Source organism: Carettochelys insculpta, chromosome 3, assembly GCF_033958435.1.
Source record: "Carettochelys insculpta isolate YL-2023 chromosome 3, ASM3395843v1, whole genome shotgun sequence".
Lineage (NCBI taxonomy): Eukaryota > Metazoa > Chordata > Testudines > Carettochelyidae > Carettochelys > Carettochelys insculpta.
In genome coordinates this window covers 7593842-7614037 of record NC_134139.1, presented here as the reverse complement: position 1 = coordinate 7614037, position 20196 = coordinate 7593842, and the positions used below count along the sequence as shown (strand labels likewise).

The following is a 20196-nucleotide window of genomic DNA, read 5'->3' as shown; positions in this document are numbered from 1 at the left end:
CAAACGGACTTCGCAAAATTGGGTGACTGAGCGACATGTCAGATGAAATTCAATGTTGATAAATGCAAAATAATGCAGATTGGAAAATATAATCATACCCGTATGAAATGATGGGGTCGAAATGAGCTATTATTGCTCAAGGAGGAGACCTTGGAGTCCTGTGGATGGTTTTCTGGGAACATCTGGTTGCACTGCTGTGTCAGTCAAAAACACTAACAGAATATTGGGAGCCATTAGGAATAGGATAGATAATTATCAGAAAGCCATCAAGTAAAGCCGTCGTATGCCCACACATTGAATGGTGTATGTAGGTCTGGTTGCCCTATTTCCGAAAGTAATTTTTAGAACTGGAAAAAGTACAAAGGGAGGTAAAAAAAAAAAAAAAAACTGGGGTATGAAACAGCTTCCATCTGAGGAGAGATTAAAAATGCTGGGACTGTTCATCTTAGAAGAGAGACAACTAAGAGGAGACAGGACAGAAATGTATAATATCATGAATGATGTGGATACAGCTAATAGGGAAGTGCTGTTTTACTGATTCACATAACACAAGAACTAGGAATCATCTGATGAACTCAATAGGCAGCGAGCTAGAGAAAAACATCAGAAAGTACTACTTCACAGAGCACACAGCCAGCCTGTGGAACTCATTGCCAGTGAATGTTGTGAAGGCCAGAGGTAAAACAGGGCTCAAACAAGAATTAAATAAGTTCACAGAGGACAGATCCATGAATGATTATAAGCCAAGATGGCCTGGGATGCACCAAGTGCTCCTGAGTGTCCCTAAACCTCCCACTTCCGGAAGTCGAGAGTCGGTGACAAGGGCATGGGTCACTTACTCAGTGCCCTTTTGCCTTCACTCCTTATGAAATGAAAAGTGCTACTTGACTGCTTTTTGTTTTGATAGTGTATAGACTAGCACGGCTTCCTCTCTGTTACTTATGAAATGTGTGATAGTGGTGCTGTTGGAGACAGGTTACTGGGCTAGATAGACCATTGGTCTGACCCAGGATGGGCCAGTCTTATGTTTTTCCTCCTTTCCTATGTGAATGGCCAAGAAAGGGTTCAGGGTAGTCTGTCCCAAGGTGAGGAAACCGATCGTACAATAGAAATTGACCTTTAATTCAGAGTAACTTGTGTTACGGCAATTCCAAGTTGCGTGCTGTGCTCGGGCCAGTGAAAGGACTAGTATTACTGGATTGGAACCTTCTTTTTATCTCTCTCATTCCGTGTGAAGGAACCCAGCCCCCTACAGAAGGGAAATTGACCCTCTTAGTGTAGCGACAGGAGGTGATTTAATCCTCATGGGAGTTCACTCTGACGTTTTCCTTTCCGTAGCGATGTCCAGTTACTCCAGTGGGCAAAAGACTGTCTGGCTGTTTTTGCAGGCGTGCAGGATGGCTTTAAACTACTATGTCTTTATCCCCATCTATTCCCCCAGCTCACTGTTATATTGCATGGAATGCACGGGCCCTGACTTTCAAAAATGCTGGGGGGTGCTTGACCCCCGGCTGTGCCTGTGGCTGTGCCTCCTCTTCCTACACAGGTCTCCCCACTCCGGTGAGTGTGCCACATCCTTGCTCCTTCCCTGCCTCCCGTAAGCACCATGAGACAATGGACCATGGTGGAAGGTGCTGCTTTTCAGGGCCCACCAGTGGGTGGGAGGCACAGGAAGGAGTTAAGGGGGAGGCTGAGTGGGTACTTGGCACCCAACAATTTTTTCCCAGGAGTGCTCCAGCCCCAGAATACCCACAGCGTCTGTCCTTAGATTCTGCTATTTCCCTGATTTTAAAACAGCTGTATGAGAAGCATTTCAAAAAACGTTCTCTAAAGGCTGGTTGTACTTCCTCGGGCATTTCCAGTCGGGAGCATGGCACCTTGAAGATCTGGGAAGCAATATGAGCATATCTGGGTATGAGCTGAAAATAACACTAAACTGTTGTTATATTTTCTTTATAGACTTTATATTGTTTTGCAAAAAGTCTGCAGAAAACATCTGGATTGCTTTGTGCCGTGAATGTAAATTGATGAGGCTCACAACTGGAAGGCTGATCACCCTGTCAGACCCCAGCCCAGAAAAGGGTAGTGGAGAGAGCCCTTCAGGCTGTGTAGCTTGGCTGGTTCCCATGCAGCCAATCAAAAAGGGGCTGCAGAAAGCAGCCAATCAGGGCCCAGCAGGCTAGTATAAAAAGATGCAGGGCCAGAGTGAAAGCCTTTTCTTGTTGGAAGTAGAGATGTATTGATGTGTGCCTGGCTGGCTAAGGAAGCTGCAGGACCTCGGATAGAGCCGTACTGGCAGAGGCTGGGAGAGGTGAGGTGAGCTCCATCTAGGTTGGTGGCTGGGATACAGCCAGAACAAGGCCCTGGGGTAAGAGTGAAGAATGTGCTGGGGCCCTGGGCAAGTGGCCCAGGGAATTATAGAAGCAACACAGTTTGAAGGAACTGAGCTGATGACTGGAAGGGGTTTGTCATATATTTCCCATACGGAGAGCGTGTGACTTGGCCTGAAGGCCGAGTTGCTGATGACCTGCCGGAGAGAGAAAGTGCAGGCACCTGCATTCACGTAAGGGGGTGCTTGTGAGAGGGAAGTGCACCCTTTTCCTTGATGTAATTTAGGGCTTGTCTTCACTGCATGGTGGATCGACGCTGCAGTGATCAATCTCCAGCAATCAACTTATGTCTGCTTAGCCATGATAAATCAACCTCTGAGCACTCTCCTGTCCACTCCAATTCTCCATCAGGACAAGCAGAGTATCTGGAGTCAATGGGAGGGCAGACACAGTGGCAAGGACATTGACTTCAGCTACGCCTTTTGCATAGCTGAAGTTGCCTAGTTTCTATCGACAGTGGGACGTAATATAGGCTTGGCCTTAGAAGAGATTCTAGGCTACTTGGAATCTCCTGTACCAAAGGTTCCTGGGCTGGCAGAGTATCACAGCTGGACAAGTGACCATTTTCCTCCCATTTTCTGGTCTCATTTTTTATCTTTTTTTTTCCTATTCTATAAATAGCATAGGAGCAATATTAACCATGTACATACCATAAGCTGTTTACTTCCTTCTAGATATCCTGTATAAAAGCACTCCATGGTTTCATTGTAAGCTGAATTGGAATTCATTTCTTTTTCTTTTTCTTTTTTTTTTTTTTTTTAATATTTGCTTCTTCTGAGCTCTTATTTAAACATTGTGATGTTATTTCTACATTCCATAGTCATGTTATGCAACTTCTTGGGGCAGCCCTATCAGAACAGAGGTTTTCCTGTTGCGGTTTTTCAGTCAAGGTGATGAAGTGTGTGTGTTGTTTTTTTTTTTCTGGAAAGCACAGAAACTGGTAAAATAAAATTAGTGATACAAATATGACTGAAGTAATAATACTTAAATTATTTCCAAGTTGTGGCATTATTTAGGGCAGCTGTCATGGGAACGCATGAGTGATTGATCGATCAGCAATTTATTGCTTTTTAGCTACTTGAATAAATATGCTGTTCATGGAAGTTTCATTTTCTTGAACGATTTAGCAATGACATCTGTTTTACAAACACTGTTGAGTACATTCATAATTTATTGGCAATGAAACATACTTATTTATAGCAGGCCTGTTTAGCAGGCGAGCACTGGAAGGTATTGCTGGAAGAGTGTTCATTCAGATTTCTAGGTTAGTGTTTTAAAATGATGAGCAGTTTCAGCATAGTGGTGCTGACTGTTTTTCACAATTCATTGAGCAAGTGAGGTATAAAAGCGCAACACACTCTGGCTTCATTCAGTGTGAACTGTTTTCAAAATGGAAACATCGATTTTCAAGAACAGGATGCAAAAGAATGCTGATCTCCTTTGTTTGAGGATTTGAAGAGTGATCTGTTCTTTAAAATCAAGTTTTCTCTCAGCTTGTGGTCTGTTTTATGTATGATAAAGCCACTAAACTCTCTCCCTCATACCTCCAAAATTGCAGAGTCAAGCGCTCTGCTGCTAGGAACTGCCATAATAAAGCTTGTCTTTGTAGCCTCTTGTTTGTGTGTATTTATAATAGCCTAGTCGAACATTGCAGAGTCTGTGGCAAAGCCAAAGGTAGAGTCTAGCTCTCCTGGGTACCAATTCGGTGCCGTAACCACAAAAAAAAAAAAATAGGTTTTGTCTCCTCACAGACTTACGACTCAGTTTCTCTCCTTCCCAGACTTTGAGGCTGGAATCCTGTAGAACAAATTGGGACAAATCGTACATGGTCATGTGATCAAATACAATATCTGTGCGTATGCACAGGCAGGCTGAATTGAGCTTGGATTGGCATTCCCTAATTCCAAACTTTTGAATAGTCGGTTTAGCAATATTAACATTCTTTAACCAGCAAAAGGATTGCTGCTGGCCTCAGGATGATCACCCGACCCAGTTTCACGTTCCGTTTTACAGACATCGAAGTGCAAAACATTTTTAACACCAGCAAAACTACTTATTGTTTCCTTATCTACATTAGGAAAATGGCTGAGCCATTTAAAAATTGCCCTGAGACAAAGTGAAAACAGAAGAGTTAAAGATTGGCAGGTTGTAACCGACTGAAAGCAGGGTGTGCAGTGGAAAGTTTTAGGCAACCTTAAATAGTCATCACCACCAGCTCTGCTTATGATTGTTTTTCACAGAGGTTATGCAACTTATGGGAAGCTTACCCTCCATTTTTTTGTTTGCTTATGGTTTTGTGAACAATAGTAAAATGATTCTGTATATTTTGAGAGTTGTATTCTGCCCTGTTTACAGGATTTCCCTTCATTTTTTCTCAGGATTAAGCTTAATTTCAGTAAGGCATACCAGATGAAGCTAGGTTTTTTTATCCATTCCTTGTGGTGACTGTTTTGCACAGCAAGTAGCCACTGAAGGCTCTTAGAATTTTTAGAGCTTTAATTTCATTTTTGTATGTAGGAGAAGAGCTCTTGTTCCTCTCCTTGTCAGCAAATCCCACTTCCCTTTCAAAATGTTTTTAATTGTAGTTGCCTCTAAATTTCCACACTGCTAGTAACCTCTACCAAGGCAATCTAGTGGCAACTACATCTCAAAATTTCTCATTCACATTTGCATGTGTGAAAGTCATTTTGAATGGAATTGTTCTTCAAAAATCAGGCTCAGTTGCGTGCATTCTTACCTGTGTATGTGTGTCTACGTGCACGCATGCCCAATTTAAGGGTTCATTGAAAAAAAATGGACCCTGCTTTCATAGGCAATTAGAGTCGGACATTTGGCCAGTCGGTGCAACTTGGATTAGGACCATGTTTAGTCAGAAGTTTGTTTGAATAGCAAGTAATTTAACTTTACTTTCTTTTGGCTGGAGTTTTGATTGTTTGTGGCCGCTCAACCAGAATGGTATTGAAAACAATGAAAATATTTTAAAATGAGTCTGTTTTTTCTTAACAGTATGGTGACACCTTTAATCAGTAAAATAATCCCTCCCGTTCATGTTTTCAAGTGCAAGCCTTTTAGCTCAGTGCAGCCTGGGCGGTTTAGACCTAACCCAGGGGTTCACAGACTTCATTGCACTGTGACCCCCTTCTGACAGCAAAAATTATTACATTACCCCACAAAGGGGAAGGCGAGGGACCAAAGCCTGAGCCCACCCAAGCCCCACCACCATGGCTGAGGGAGCCAAAGCCATGGATGGTGGGGCTTACGCTTCAGCCCTGGACCCCAGCAGTTCTAAACCAGCTTTAGTGACCCACATTTGGGGTCCCAATGCACAGTTTGAGAACCACAGTAACCCGTAGCATTTCCAGCCCTTCCCTGAGCAAGGCCATCGCACTGTGTCACGAGACTAGGTAAAACCTAATGGTTCGACACATTGGTTGCACTGGTTTGCTGCAGCAATGTGGGTTCTTCAGACCAACAAGGGCTTCCTATAGTTTTGATTAACTTAGTATTTGCCACAGACAGCAATGGGCACAAGAACAGCTGCTGAAATGTTGTGTAATGGGACCTTTCACAGAGTCCTAGAAAAAGGAAACTGCCCTTTAAAAAGTACATAGTCTAAGACTGGGAATGTGGCTCCGCTCTTCAGCTTTTTAGCATTCTATAAAATCAGGCACTCGAGATAAGTTAACGATGAAACATTTTATTAATTTTTTTTTCCATTTATTTCATCTGTAAGTGAATGTTTTATAGTGGTGTTCTTGAATTTTATCCCACTCCATGGATTAGTATTTCATATCCTGAGCATAGCATTGTATTAATTTGCGTATTAATACTAAAGTTAGCGGAATGATTTGTTGCCACTATTATTCATTGGGCTCACAATATTTTTTTCTGTTCCCAAGAGATTTTCAAGCCAGTGCTGATTTTTTTTGAGCATCTATTGTCTGTAACTATTTGTTGTATAGTTTGGGTGGATGCTCTACCCATTCTTCAGTCTGATTGCTGTTTGTTACTTGTGGCATATGATTGGTTACCAGCGTCAAATTGAATTGTTTCTGATTGAATGACCAGACCATTCTGAGTGGGAGGTTAATGTATAGTGAATACAATGGATACACACATCTCATAGAGCTGGAAGGGACCTTGGGAGGTCATTGAGTCCAGTCCCCTGCCCTTTCGGCAGGATCAAGCACTATCCCTTTTTTAATCTCTTTGCTGCAGATCCCTAAACAGCCCTGTCAAGGATTGAGCTCACAACCCTGAGTTTAGGAGGCCAGTGCTCAAACCACTGAGCTGTCCCTGGGCCACAGGAGAAGTGAAATCACAACAACCTGTCTTGGTTCTGTGGTAGAGAATCTTTGATAGGGGTTTAGTCAGGTTCGTGGAGGCATTCCTGAAGCATGAGAGAAGACCCTTTATTCCTGTTGGTCTGAAAAGTTACCTAATGACTGCTATGGCTGGGAGACTTCTGGATTGCATGCCCTTCATAGCCAGTAGATGGCAATGTCTTGCAAATGTTTTATTCCCGAGTCAGAAGAAGGTGAAATTGAAGCAGCTGTTTGACGTATTATAAAACTGACTCTGAACAATCAACTATATCTTTTACACAATCAATAAATGGCACACAGATGTGCTCTGTTCCTGAAACCTTGGAGAAGAATGGACAAAAGGGCTAAAATTCATCCCTCAAAGACAAATGTGCAAACTTCATTTTATTATCATTAAAGGTAAAAAGAGAAAAAATGTAAATGATAAACATAGACCTACCTATAGATTCTGGAAGAATTGTTAAAACAGAATCTCCTGATAACCATGGAAAATCTAGCCTGTTGTTTGACTTCTATGGTTTATATAATAAATACTCACTTCTTCAAGTAGAAACCTGAAGGAACTGAAATTTACATTAGAGAAAAATACATGCAGTTAAGCAAGGTAAAAAAACATATCTTATGTAGACATATTTGATTAGAGACTGTATAAGAGAGAGAGATTTCCAGCCTTAAAACATAATTTAAATATTTTAGTACAGGTTCAGTCTCTCGTATTCAGCACCCTTGGGACCTGACTGGTGCTGGATGACAGAATTTGCTGTACCATGAGAGGTCAATATTGTCTAGCACATTACCAACACTTCCACTGCTTACTGGGCTCTTAGAAGACATTTAGGGGTAAATTACAGCTAAATTACAGCACACAGCAGTGAGAGCCAGGAGTGGTGGCTGTAAACAAACTTTATGGGACAAGGAGAAATTTGGCCACACCCATAATAAGTGGACATCCTGCTAACTAAAATCATGCTGCATGTTACCAGACGAGACAGTGCCTGACTAGAGAGTTTCAACTTGAATCTGAGGCAGGGACATTTGACTTCCATGTTCCTCTGTATGACTGCAAGAAACCATTTGGAAAAGAAATGACGCTTCTCTCTTCAGACCTTTTCTACCCTAGACATTTTTCCTTAAATGTTCTCACTGTTGCTGCCACCACCAGTACAGTTATGTTTACTTCTATGTCAGTTAGGCCTTCTTGGAGGGGGGTCAAATGGTGTGGTGAAAACATCCGAGCCCTATATATGGTATGGTGGAGCTGTAGCCATAATGAATTACAGGTCTTAATTTTCATGTAGATAAGGGACTCTCTTGCAACTGAATTTCAAATATAAGTCTCGTCAGCCTTGGACTTGATCTGCTTGTCATTGTTTTCTTGGTTATGAGACTAGTTTAATGTGGTTTCCTTGGAAGTGACTAAAAATTTATTGTTCTCAGATTAACATGTTTGTCTCAGAAATTAAAGTAATTAGCTAGCCAAGACCTCATTTCAGAAGCACATTATTGTCCTAAGAAACGGAGCAGGAAATATAAATCATGTAGCAAACAAAGTCTTGCTCCATCCTCAACCATAAAATTGATGTCTTTCGCTTGTTATATAATATTTTATGCTTGCACATAAGTGACCTATTCTAATGAGAAATGAAAAAGACATTAAGGAAGGTACTGGATGTATATATTGGGCCAAATTAATCCCTGGTGTAAGTCTTGTGACAACAGAGATGAGGTTAGTAACAGAGAGATAGCTGAGTTAGTCTGTATTCTAACAGAAAAAAACAGCCATCACGTAGTACTTTAAAGATTAACAAAATAATTTATTCAGAGATGAGCTTTCATGGGATAGACCCACTTCATCAGATCAATTGCATTTCCAGTACAGACTGGCATCTGTAAGTTCAGAGGTCCAAAAAAAAATTGCAATAAAAACTGTCAAATCAAGTACATAGGACTGAAGGATGGGGGCGAGGGCTGGGGGATCTTAAGTGTCTTGCCTGAGATAAGGTTATGGAATGAGGTTAGTTCATTTGGGTGAGGCTTTGCCGGTTGCTACTCACTCCTAGTCGTCTTTCACTTCTGAATGAATGGAGAACTTTTTCAATGGGGTACAAAAGTTTAAGTGTGTAAAGTAGCTTAACAGGCCTGTCTATGTGAGTACCAAGGTGGTCATCTGCTAATGGTGGTGCTGCTTGTGGGTGACAGACATTACAAATGCAAGTAAAAGGAATTAGTCCCAGTGAAAGGTGTCATCGGACTGACAGCCCTCGAGACTGAAGTTAGCTCCCCACAGCACAAATACAACATGAGCAATAGCAGTGCAAGCTTCCTCCTGTTGCTCTGGCACTGTGTCTGAAACCTGCCCTGATGGGCCTGTCTTTCAGGGTTGGGGTTGGGGTGCACCTGGCAACAGCCTGGCAAGAGTGTAATGAGCACTGCCAGTTACTGATAATTTGGTGGTACCTTTTCATGGTGTGGTCACTGGTAACTGGACTGATATCCAGGTACCCTGATCTCATATAGTAGGTTTCCAGGCAGACATCAGGGGATTATTTTTGGTCCTTGCTCGTTTAGACTCAGATTACTAAAAGAAAGACTGTATATCCTGTTGCTAATCCTCTCAGCCATCTTGTCCTTCAGTAAATTATTTTAAAGCATAACAGACGATGACTGATCTACTGGATTCTCGTTGTGTTCTGTCTTGATACAGCACCTAGGACAGGATTGAGGCCTTGGTCCATGATTGGAACTCTTAGGGGCTAGTGAAATACGAATAATAAGGAGGTTTGTTTAATTTGCAAGGGTTTCCTACTTTTAGATCGGTTTTTTTTCTTCTTCTAGATGTCTTTGAAAGCAATGTATTTTGTAGACTGTCATCCAGTACAGGTTGAACCTCTCTAGTCTGGCATGCTCTGGTCCAGCAACGTCTGTGGTCCAGCATGATTTTAGTGAGCTCGGTGTCCACTTATCATGGGTGTGGCCAAGTTTCCCATGGTCCCATAAAGTTTGTTTACAGCCACCAGTCCTGGCTCTGTGTTCTGTGCTGTTATTTAGTTCTAATTTATCCCAAATGTTTTCTAAGAGCCCAGTAAGCAGTGGAAGGGTTGGTAATGCCTCTAGACAATATTGACCTCCCATGATTTGGCAAATTCTCTGGTTCGGCACTGGTCAGGTCCCAATGCTGCTGGACTAGAAAGGTTCAGTCTGTACGAGTAACTAGAAAAAATCTCAGAGGGGCAGTGTGTTAGTACATAGCTTCACAAATAACAAACATTCCTGTAGCACCATAAGGCTAGCAAATGTATTAGATCATGAGCTTTTGTGGTTGAGACCCATGAGCTAATAAATTTGCTGTTCCTTAAGGTGCTAGAAAAAACTCTGTTAAGGCGTTGGCCTAGCCATACAGAAACCCTTATTTTTAAAATATATGCCATTAATTACCAGAGATGCTAGTAAGAAAGCTTTGAAGCATTTTTTAAATTTTTCTATAGGACTCAGCTGTTGGTTTTTGTTCAGTAAACTTTATCTACCAACATCTCTGAAACATTGTTGGAAAGTTTACCGTGTGTAAGAAGCATTCTTAACTCAACACTTCACGTGGCAACTGGTCCTGCAAAGACAGAAGGTTTGGGGAAACCTTATTTATGGAAGCATCAGAAGGGTAGCTGTGTTAGTCTGTATCTGCAAAAACAAGAAGTCCTGTGGCCCCTGATAGATCAACAGCTATTTTGGAGCATAAGCTTTCATGGGCAAAGACCCTCTTCAGGTAGGTCTTTGCCCACAAAAGCTTATGTTCCAAAATAGCTCTCGTCTGTCAGGGGCCACAGGACTTCTTGTTTTTTATTTGTGCAAGGACTGTAGTCTCATTGATTTCAATCATTAACTTTTGTCAGGATTGGATTGTAAATCCATAAACTGACGTGGTAGGACTACTCCATGTACCAACAAGAACTAATGCACTTTCAGTGGAGGATTCATGCCAGTTCTACACTTTTAATCTTACAGTGATTAATGGCGAGTAATTGGAAGTAGCGGAATATGGGGCACTAGGAACTGAGCCAAGGCAGCCATTTCTTACTAGCCTTGTTTCAGTTAATACAGGTTGAAACTCCTGTCTGGCACATTCTCATCCAGCGACATCCCTTGTGGCAGGGAGCTCAGCTGGCAGCCAGCTCTGGGGAGCCCAAGGGGCAGCCCTGGGGTGCGGATCCCAGCTGGGGTCTGGGAGTCCCACTATGGGGGGAGAACAGCCGGGATTGGGGATCCCCACTGGAAGTGCTGTGGTGGGGAGCAAGGCTGGGGCATGGAGCCCCTACAGCAGTGGGAAGCCTGACCAAGTTGAGGGAGCTCTGCAGCCCCGTGGCAGGGAGCCAGCTGGGGTACACCCCTTGCAGCCAGTCCTGCGGCAGCAGGAGCACAGTCAGGGAAGGAGAGCCCTGCAGCCACATGACTGGGTCAGGGAACTCGGCAGAGGCACGGAGCCTGCCAGGGAACACCGGCCAGCAGCCCTTTGGCAGGGAGCCCCAGCAGGAGTGGAGCCCCACAGGCAGCCTGCGGGAGGGGAGCCTGGCCAACAGGCTCACCATTCCCCCCCACCCAGTGCAGCCAGGAGGCCTGACATCCCCTGGTCTGTCAAATCCCCTCCTTCGAAACCCCTCAGATCCCCAGGGTGGCGGACGGGGAAGGTACAACTTGTGGATGTGGATTTGCACAGGTTTGCAGGGTTGAAAGTTGAATCCGTTGCCCACTTAATCCTTGCTAATCTAGTCAGGATGCAAGAGAAATGCACCTTTACTGGCCACGTTTTGTTAAAATCCGCTTGTTTTACAAACGTTAGTTGTGAAAACCTCTCCAAGTTAAAGATTAAATAGAAGCGGAATTCATGTTGCTTTGCTTCTGTGTTAAGGGGTTTGAGAAAGACAGATTAGCGCTGCTTATACTCACAAAGTTTTGTGGAGTTTCCATTTGTGGTATCAGTTTGTTTTGTATCGTGTAATAGCAGCAGAATTTAAGGCAAAATGCCAGGGCTTTTCAGCAATAATCATGAAGTTTATCTGACAGCCGTTTTATCTTTGCGCAGCTTTGCATAATGGTTAAAATTGATGCTGTAATACTGCATCTTCCAATTATATTTTCCCCCTTTTTATTAGAAAAGTGCCTTATCTTAATCCCTTCTTAAAAATTGCACACTCTTCATTCATGGCAATGCAGGGGGAAGCAGGCTTACTTTTAATTTTGCATAATAACTTTGTTGCATCCCAAACGTAATCTGTTCCTATTTGTGCATTTACGCTGCTGGGGGTAAAAAGCAGATTTTACCATTTATTTCCCTCCGTCTCAAGACTTTTTTGACTTTAGGGATTTATGTGAATCCCATTTTAAAGGGGTGCGGTCAAACTAATCATCACGTTAGCTTGGGCTCTCTCAATGCAGGAGAATGCTCAGTATCTTTCTGTCCATCTTCCAGACTAGTTTAACTTTTAAAACAGTGAAATGAAAATATTTCTCTCCATATTAGCTTATATAACCCTTGGACACGCTCACCCCCTTCATATAATCTGAATTCTGATGTGTATCAAGATGATTTATCACTTCAGCTGTGTTACTCTGTTGTTACCGTGTTCATTATGCATTATTATATTGAAATGAAAGTCTCTCCCCATCCTAAATTGAAGTTTCTTTATCAGTAAGTTTCTTAGAATTTTGTAATGAAAATTAATAAATCATAAACAACAAAGTCCTGTGGCACCTTATAGACTTAACAGATATTTTGGAGCATAAGCTTTCGTGGGCAAAGACCTACTTCATCAGATGCATCTGACGAAGCGGGTCTTTGCCCACGAAAGCTTATGCCCCAAAATATCTGTTAAGTCTATAAGGTGCCACAGGACTTTGTTGTTCTTGAAGATACACACTAACTTGGCTACCTCTCTAATAAATAAGAGTTTTTAAAACGCTAAGACTTGCTTTCTGAGCAGCTTCAATCTATTGGTTGGTTTTTTTATGGATGCAAATTTTGAAGAAATATTCACTCAACATCTCTCCTCCCCCGTTTCTTTCTGGGGGAAGCAGTTGTCTCTAAAATGCGTGTGTGCACATAAAAGGGCTTCATCTAGGAGGTATTTATTATTTGTAACCAGGTGGTAATGTTTCTGGCCCCCTACATCCTATTTAATGCATGTTTCCTGGTCCTATTTTGACTCTGCCTTTGTACAAAGCTGTGACATAATTGGCGTACCCTAACCAGATTTTAAGACAGTTCTTCAGCTGCATGGGCAGGACATCGTAACAGAGGCTTTTTCTGCTGCTTCCCCAGTCTTTGTGTATAACGCCCATCTAACAAAATACTGCTCATGTGAAAACCAACTGCTGCCTCCTGCCTCTGCACTAGCAGTTGCCATTTTCTGCAGAGGTAGTGTTTGCTAACTCTTCCAGTTTTAATTACAAGTCTCAGGATATCTAGCATGTCATCAAAGGCTTCTGCTCCAATCATGCCATTCCGTGAGCATCTCCACTTTCGTTAACAAATGCTAACATATAAATTAAAACCTCTCCTTCATGGCTGCAGTAGAAAGCTTTAAAATTTGAACTCTGAAGGCTTAAACGCCAACAGGCGCATCAGTTCCCTAAATGTATTGTTCATAAAATCCCAGTGTTACTGTTATATTGACATGTTCTTATGACTAAATGGCAGGTGAATGCATCGGCCTCATTCTAAACTTTGACCTGCCATAAAATTATCTGGCAGTGTATATCCTTCACCTTTGAATTTTCCATGCATTAAATGTAAGTATTCATTACACCTCCACCTACTTCTAAAATTCAGTATCGGAAAGCAATATTTAGGTGTGAGACACCAAAAACAATATGTGAGCTCAAGCACTGTGTGTGAAACAGGAACTGAGAAGAGTATCAATATTGCCGGCATTGTTCGCATCTGACTGTTGTTATCTGTGTTTGTAGGCTCAGCTAAATTCAGACTTTTGCCAAATGGAACAGGAAAATATTGGGAGACACCTTTCTGTGTTCTGAAAACAGTGGAAAATAGAAGAAATTTCACAATGCAAGGACTAAAATTGGAAAAATTAATGTTGTCCAAATAAAAGATCCCCTAAAGTTAACATCTGTAAATTGGATACTTTAGAACAGAACAGAACATAAGAATGGCCATACTGGATCAGATCAATGGTCCACCTAGTCCAGTATCCTGTCTTCCTTCAGTGGTCAGTGCCAGGTGCTTCAGAGGGAAAGAACAGGAGAGGTGATTCGTAAGTGGATTCATCCCTGTCATCTCTTCTCAGCTCCTCCTGTTGAGCAGGAGCTCGGGACTTTTCAGAACATGGTTTTGCATCCCTGCCATCTTGACTTACAGCAATTGGTTGACCTATTGTCCATGAATTTACCTAGATCTTTTGAGACCTGTTATAGACTTGGCCTTCCCAACATCCTCTGGCAAGGCATTCTGCTGGTTGACTCTGCATTGTGTGAAGAGATACTTCCTTTTGTTTGTTTTAAACCTGCGGGTGACCCGGGTGACCCGCTAGTTCTTGTGTTAGGAGAAGGCGTATGTAACATTTCCTTAATTACTTTCTCCACACCTGTTGTTATTTTATAGACCTCATCATTACCCCCTCCTTAGTCCGTTTCGTTTCCAAGCTGAAAAGTCTCAGTCTTAATCTCTTCTTATATGGAAGCTGTTCCATACCCCTCATCATTTTTGTTGCCCTTTTCTGCACTATTCCAATTCCAGTATGTCTTGTGTGAGACAAGGAGACCAGATCTACGTGCATATCCAAGACGTGGGTTTATACAGAGGCATTATGTTATTTTTGTATTAGTAGCAATCCCTTTTGTAGTGATTCTGTTTGCTCTTCTGACTTCTGCTGCCCAGTGAGTGGATGTTGCCAGAGAACTATCTGCAGTGATGCAAAGAGCTCTCTCATAGTGGTAATGCTAATTTAGACCCCATCATTGTTTATATATAGTTAGGGTTGTTTTCCAATGTGCATTACTTTTATGTAGTTCCCCTTTCTGAAATTAACTGCTACCGTGATGCGCTGCTTCTGATTTCCCCGCCTCTACCACAGGGATGTTAAATTTTATTATGTTATGGTCGTTGTAAAGCGGTTCAGCTATGTTCACCTCTTGGACCAGATCCTGAGCGCCACATAGAAATAGCTCAAGCGGTGCCTCTCCACTTGGGATCCAGACCCAGCAGTGAAAATAGGCTGGTATGCTCCAGTATGCTGTACCAGCAAGCTATTTATAAGCGATGCTGCGTACCAGAAAGACCCAGGTGCAGCCCCATCAGCGGAGAGGGCTCAGCGGTCTGCTCCTTACCCCAGTGAGAGGGACAGTGGAGAAGGGAACAGAATGCCATCAGCTCAGCAGTACATACAGCTCCCCGCCCCACATGCAGCCCTGTCCTCCTGTTGCTGTCGTGCGCAGACAGACGCAAGTCTGTGGTAGGGCAAAGGCCGTGGGCTTGGGTTCTGCATCTTCTCCCACTGTGGTTCCCAGGAGACCTTGGTCCCCAGGTCTCTAGCCCAGCAGCAGGAGGGCAGCGTACACCCCCCCGTTACCTCCCAGATCACATGTATGGATCATGGTGAGGGGATGGGGAGAGCGTGGGGTCCCTGGGCTGGGGGCAAGGCAATGAGGAGTCGTATGGATTCTCATGTGGGAAGATCATGTGCCCCTCTTAGCTGTCTGCCACTGCTGAGGGGCCAGATCACATGTGCAAAACTCTGGAGGGAAGGGAAATGTCAGTACAGCTCCCCCCCATCTCCACACACAAGCCTGGCTTCCTCCCCTCCTCCAGGTTCTGGTTTGGCTATCCTGACAGGGATTGAAGCTTCTCTCCCCACATCCTCCTCCTTCCCCCAACCCCTTCTTCTCAGCGCTCCTCTTTCAGGTGGCAACGCAGCTCCCTGCCTGGCGTGCAAGAGGCTGGGGGGTTGCTCCTCCAGTGGGGTGGTGGTATGTTTGATGGGGTTGCCGGGGAGCACAGGGGACTGCACCTGATGTCCCACCAAGTCCCTTTCTGTGCTTTCCTCCCTAGGTGACATTCATACTCTCCCCGCTCTGCATCCTCATCCCCTGTACCCTTCACCTCCTCTCTCTGTCCCTCTTTTCTGCCCTCACCCCCTCCGTGCTCTCAGCCCTCTCACCCACCAGAGGACCCTCAGGATGTGTTGCTCTTGAAAATGAGCCACTGACTGTGTTTCCCCTGGGCGCTGTAATATGAAGGTGTTCCTTTGCCAGACGGAACCATTGACTTATGGAGGAGGCAGATCAGGAGAGCTCTGTCTGTGGGATTTTCATGGCATCCCTTGTTGTTTTAAGCAAAGTTTTGTGGCAACCCAGTGGAGCGTAAAGTGAAATGGAGGTGCATAGACTAGGGAGGGAGCCCTTTCTACCAGATGCAGAGCAAGTTTCTTTGCCCCCCCTTCCCTCTTTAAACAGTGTTTTACAGACCTCCAGGGCCCATCCTGTAGCACCAGCACACCCCAAAATACTACTGACCTCAAGGGAAACTATTGGAGATTCAAAGAATACAAGATAACCCCATTTTCTGATCACAGCCCCACAGTGCCCCCTTGTGACTCCTCTAGCATCATCCCTCCATGCTGCAGAGAGCTCTGGATATACATTCATTGAACTTCACCACACCCCTGGGGAGAGAAGTCAGTATTCTTTATTCCCATTGTACAGATGGCGTAACTGAGGCCCAGAGCAGCACAGCTCAAAGTCATGCCGGGGTTAGCGTTAGGAGAGAGGTTAGAATCTAGGGGTCCTGATTGTTTGTGCCAGGCACAGACCAGGATATTGTGCTGCCCCTCTTTCAACATGGAAGTCTGGAAACTTCCACGGAGGGGAACACACCTGGAGTTGAAAAGGTAAATGGGAAGACGTGGGAGAAAACCATCTCAGCTGGTTTGCTGATCTTCGTCTTAGTTGATTTCCTCTGTACATTCATCCTTTGCACTGAGACAGTCTTTTAAATGTTGTTTTTCAAAGCGGCGTCTTTTGAGAAACTGGACAGAGCAATGCATGCCTAGATGTGATGTTGATTGGTGACCTAGAAATGCGTGGGAGAAAGACAAGCAGTTCGGGTTCTTTCAAATGCCAACAATTTCCAATCAGAGGCCTGTGTAACAAAGGATATGTCTACACTAAGCCTGGGTCTATGGGACCCTGGTTTGGGGACTCCGAGTTTCCACATCCATTAATGAGCATCAGCACTTCCTGGGTTTAAAATTTAGGTCTTTCAGCCATGCTAACATGTCCACAATGTACCACACAGACCTCCAGACTCAGGCCTATGACTTGAGGTGCCGACATTGCCAAATAGTAGGGCCTGGACCCAAGTCACATTGAGACTTGGGATCTGAGCCACCTTCCTAGCAGGGTCCTAGGACCGGAGTCCTGAATGCTCGACTGATTTGTGTGTGGGCAAAAGTGGGACTTGGGCTCAAACCTGAATCAGACCTACCCAGAGTCTTGCCCCATTTATTTTATCTCAGACCAGTTGGAGGGAATTCACAGAACAAAATAAAATGCACTTTTGTCCGCCATAATGGTTTCATTATAAGCCTCATGATGTTGGGTGTTTTTCTGCCTTACTTCCTGGAGATGTGGTAAAGAAAATCTCTGGTTTTAGTAGGGGGGAAAAAGTAAATTTCTAGCTTTCAGAGGTGCAGAGAAAAGCCTGAAAATATAGCCCTTAAAGGCTAGAAATCCAGAGGACAATTTAAAAGAACTTTAAACGTACTATTTTACAATCCCAGGACTTTGAACACTTACGGACATCCCTCTCACATGTACTCTTGCACACATCAGGCAGTTTTGCAGGGCTTGACGTGTTGTTTTGGAATGTTTTCATCTGGCAATGCTGGGAAGAATTAAGAGGGCTGAAGGGATCAGTTTCTGGAATCAAAAGTGAGATGAGTTTGACGAGTACAGCCCTGGGAAAGATGCAGGTTCATAAGTCCTTTTCAGTGGTTAACATGCCCCTTCTGTATGTAAAAGGAACAGTTTCTCAGTTCAAGCAAATGCTCGTGAAAAAAGAAACCTGAATATTTTAGTTCTGATTGAGAAGGAAGTGCTTCTTTTCCCCCTGTTTCTACCAGATCGGTATCGGCCTCAAAGGCAAGAGAGCATCTCAATGAGAAGTAAAAAATGGGGTCGTGGCCAAGGGGAAAGTTGGTGAGAATGGGAAGGGTGGGGACAGAGGAGAGAAAAGCAAAGACTGAAAAGAGGAAGGGAGTGGGAAGCTGAGTTGGCAGATGTGCAAAACTAAATAAATCCAACTTCATTTTATCCTCTCTTCTGTGCTGTCTTCCTTGTTCCTCCTCCTGCCCTTTTTGTCAGGCTGTCCTTGTTAGCCATCACCTCGCCCACTTACCTTGGATAACAGTTGGCCCATATCCACAGCATATTATTTCAGTGCTATCGCCTGGCATTTCTGCTGTGCTGCATTCTTGGTCCTAAGGCATTCCCTGAGAGAGAGTTGAGTTACCACCGTGGAAAACCACAGTGGCATTTGAGACTAATAGGCATTGCCTGCAGAAACTGAAAGCAAAAGGTGTTTTCTCAGGGTCCAAAGTGCAGCAGCTAGGTCTGCAAGCGAGGAACAGGAATACAGGAGGAGGGATGGCTAGATGCCATCACAAAACAAAGAAAGCAGTCCTGTAGCACCTTTAAAAACTAGCAATATTATTCATTAGGCAATGAGCTTTCAGGGAAAGACCCTCTGCATTTGTTCAGGCTGGGCAGGTGCGTGTTTCTATCTAGGCCTGAAATGTTTTGTGCTTGATTAGTAACAGAGTTACGTGGCCTCGGTGTAGTGGGTTGCCCTGGTTCCAGTTCAGCTCCTCCTGGATATGGGTAGGGATAGCTGAGGGCCCTGGATGAAGGTTCTCTGTCCCTCTGCTCCTTTGTCTTTCAGGTTTCCTTCAATAGTAAGAAAGAGGATTAAACAATAGGCTGGGTATAAAATGTGGGAAGTCTAAGGAGTGGGTTTAATGGGGGGGAGGAATTTAAAGGAGTAGGGGATGGAAGGGAGAATTTCTCCCATTTCTGGTGTAAATCCCTCCCCCAGCTTCCTCCCCCTCCCCATCTCCATCCAAAGCAATACGGTAGTCCCTCGATTTACACAAGGGTTCCATTCCCACACACCGTCACATAACCCACATTTTGTGGAAGTCAGGGGCAGCCTTTTCCCCATCAGAACACAGCAGGAGCACCTGGAACCCTGGTGTGGGGGGCCAGGGGTTCGGGAGGGTTCAGCCTGGCGGTGGGCTGGGGCTGTGGTATGGTGGTGGGAGGGTGAAGCCTGGGGTGGGTTAAGATTGTGGGGGACAAGGCTGGAGCTGAGCCGGAGCCATGCATGGGGACGTGGTTTGAGCTGGAGCCGGGCTCGAGTGGTGAGCCGGGCCTCAGGGGGGTTGAACTGGGGCTGCATGTGGGGGGAGGATTTGAGCTAGAGCTGCACATGGGGTGTTTGAACCGGGGGGGCGGGGTTGAGCCAGAGCTGCACGCGAAGAGGGGTTTGAGCTGGAACTGCACGTTGGGGGGTGGTGAGCTGGGCCGCAGGGAAGGAAGGGGTTGAGTCGGAGCTGCCGGTGAGGAGAGGTGGGCAGGGGTGCGCGGGGTCATACGGGGCCAGAGGGGAGCGGGATTTTGAGTTACACTTAACTCATGTTAATGTGAGTTAAGCACAACTCGCAGTCACGTATTTCGAGGGTTTACTGTGCGTTGTACTCTCCCGCCCAGCGCGGCCGATGCCACGCACGCCATACAACGCCGTCTAGGCCACTCATCCGCCAACTGCGTCCGCCCCCACCGGTGGACGAAGGGAGGCAGCCAACCACCTTAGCCCTGCCCTGAGAGGTAGATTTTAAGGCCAGAAAAGAGGCTGTTCAGTCATTGTGCATGGCACGTGCTTACCCCCATGTAACTTGTGTTGGGCGTAAGCAAGCACTGTGGCTACAGCATGAAGGAAACAGATTCCCTTCCAGTGGGAGTCCAAGCCACCATTCCCCAGCCAGCCCTCCCCATGGGCTGCGCCCAGCTACTGCTCGCTGTCGGTTTCGCCTTCCGTTGGAAGAGGAAGCTTGTGCTCATCTCCAGCTCTCTGCCTGGCTACCCCCATTTCTCCTCTGGCTGCAGCTCTCCCTGCTCTTCCATCAGGTCAGCCGCCCGGCCCTGCCCCTTTCCCTGCACAGCCACTGCCCTGATGTAAGAATGGCTACGTTGGGCCAGACTAAAGGTCCATCTAGCCCAGTATTCATTCATGACACATGTCTTCCGACAGAGGTCAATGCCAGATGCCCCGGAGGCAGTGAACGGAAAAGGGAATCACGAAAGGGACGCCTCTCCTGACATCCATTTCTGGCCTCTGACAAACAGGCGAGGGACGCCATTCCTACCTCCTGCCATGGCTAACAGCCATGGATGGACCTATTCTCCCTGAATTCATCTAG

The 20196-nt window shown here is 44.8% G+C and overlaps 1 protein-coding gene and 1 long non-coding RNA gene across 2 annotated transcripts in view; one reads left to right on the top strand and one right to left on the bottom strand.

Annotated features, from left to right (window-relative positions):
* Positions 1-20196, top strand: part of DTD1 (D-aminoacyl-tRNA deacylase 1) — a 111389-nt gene that overhangs the window by 79508 nt on the left and 11685 nt on the right. The window lies entirely within an intron of this gene.
* LOC142010173 (uncharacterized) lies at positions 16433-18237 on the bottom strand. The gene is made up of 3 exons (XR_012644711.1): positions 18117-18237; positions 17516-17638; positions 16433-16790 (listed from the first exon to the last, which is right to left on the bottom strand). It is a non-coding gene; the product is annotated as an uncharacterized LOC142010173 (long non-coding RNA).